Source organism: Aplysia californica, unplaced genomic scaffold (assembly GCF_000002075.1).
Source record: "Aplysia californica isolate F4 #8 unplaced genomic scaffold, AplCal3.0 scaffold00100, whole genome shotgun sequence".
Lineage (NCBI taxonomy): Eukaryota > Metazoa > Mollusca > Gastropoda > Aplysiida > Aplysiidae > Aplysia > Aplysia californica.
In genome coordinates this window covers 982,514-984,615 of record NW_004797370.1, presented here as the reverse complement: position 1 = coordinate 984,615, position 2,102 = coordinate 982,514, and positions in this window count along the sequence as shown.

The window sequence follows — 2,102 nt, the reverse complement described above, 5'->3', positions numbered from 1 at the left end:
AGAGAGAGAGAGAGAGAGAGAGAGAGAGAGAGAGAGAGAGAGAGAGAGAGAAACATAGAGAAAGAATATAGGAGAGGATGAGTACACAAGAACCCTCAACTTTGCCAGTGCACACTTAGTCATCCGTAAGCATAATTCTTATGTTCTAGGAGGGTCAACTTAACCTCTGTTCCACAGGCTATTTTCGCTTTGTTCCTGTTTTATTTTATTTCTTCTTAAAATCCCATTCTCATTAAGTGCTCACCCACTAAACGAAGACATAATGTCTTCGATCAACTGGCTGTCTATTATGTGGCTTTGCTATTACTTCTGATTTTTTTTAATGAAAATATTGCACTTCCGTTAAAACCCATATCTCCACACAATGCTGGGGCAATAAACGTAGCCTTCTCTTTTATCTTTTTTAGATCTGGTGCAATTCTGTCCTAACTGAACATTAAACTTCGAGATCTTGCTCCTCAACTGAACTTACGAAGTTGAAATGTCGTTCTTTGATCTCATGCCATACTGCCCTACATTTTTTAACTATTTGTACATTTTGAAGTTTTCTGTTAAAGGGCGTAACGCCCTTTTAGGTTTATATGAACGAGTTCTGACTCATTGACAATCTAGAGTGGTCACCCATTTAAATGCTGTTACTATTCATGTTGCATGACATGCTTCGTGAGCTTACCTTTCGCTTCTGATAGATCACAGCAAAGCTTTGTGGGCGTTTCTTTTATATTAACCGATTGCATGTACTTTTATTGTCGTGACCCGCCATTCTGCAGGTAGGTTAAGACGATTTCAACATCGGTCAACAGATGCGTTATGATAAAATATTTATACCCGGATTGACCCAAAACATAAAAAGGTCGAAGTCACATTTTGGATCGTTTCGGGAATTTTTGTTTCAGAGCAGAACTAAAGAATAATGATATACTACCGAGTTTGTGTAATTTCTGAAGGTCATAACACCGATTTTGAGGCATCCATCCTTTTCTTTCAAATGCTGCGTTGTGTGGTCTTCTCTGGCGTGTGCCGTCATTTTAATAGCTCTTTTTTATTTCATCACTTTTTCTTTAAGTTGTAAAAACAGTCCATCCACACCTATCAAATGACCAAAGAATAAGCAATAATTAGAGTAAGTAGACGGTTCAAACTATTTATCCAAATTTCCAACAGGATATAAAAAAGCACCCTGTTTTTAAAGGCTTACGTTCTGGTGGAAAATGGGCTCAGAGGGGAAAATTGTCATTTTAAGGTGCATGTGCTAATACAATGAACAAAGAATGTCGTGTAAGAATGCGAGTATATAGAGTAAATATGAAGCATTTTAACGTGATTTCCTGAGGGGTGTATGTAATCGTAAAATCATCTTGTTTTCTTATACCCAGAGTTCATAGACAATCCGATTCATTGTATGAGTATGGACGAGCCAGGCTTGCCGTTCCGGAAGAGGCAAAGCTACCGATTTGAAAAAGTGCTACCGAATCGAATAGCCTCCCGCAACTTTGGAAAACAAACGTGTTGGATGTTAAAAATGACTGTCGAATTTGGTTGAATCTAGTCGTATTGTACCAAAATAATAACTTTTGCCCCATCTTTAAGGGAACATAAGCTTAGTATTCATAAGAGTTTACTGCACTTACAACGCAATAAGGCCATAAGTGCTGAAGAATAGCAAGTGCGTTACAGGAGAGCAACATACATACAAAAGGAGGAGAGATAATGACAATAGATGTTTGATAGGAAAGAAGGAGTAAACCACAGTTAGTAGAGCACCCACCGACCACCCACGAGGGAAAATAAGGCAGGTCCCAACTCAGACCGACGAATTCTATGAGCAGTTTGCTCTGTGTATAAGAGAACTCAAAAGTCTCTTTCCAGCTGAGAGTCTGAGAGGCCAAATTGTCACGTCCTATGTCAGTGGACCAAAGAAATAGACGACTCTGTTGCGAGGAGACGTCTCCCGATCTCGTGTACTGTTTGATTAAAACAATGGCACTTGTGTGTAGCTTTCGGACTGCAACAGGGGTGTTGCCTGGTGGGAGTCAGGGGTGGGGGTGGGGTGGGGGTCCAAGGTGGTGTTGGCAGGTTGGAAAAGGGAGGGGGGAGGTAGG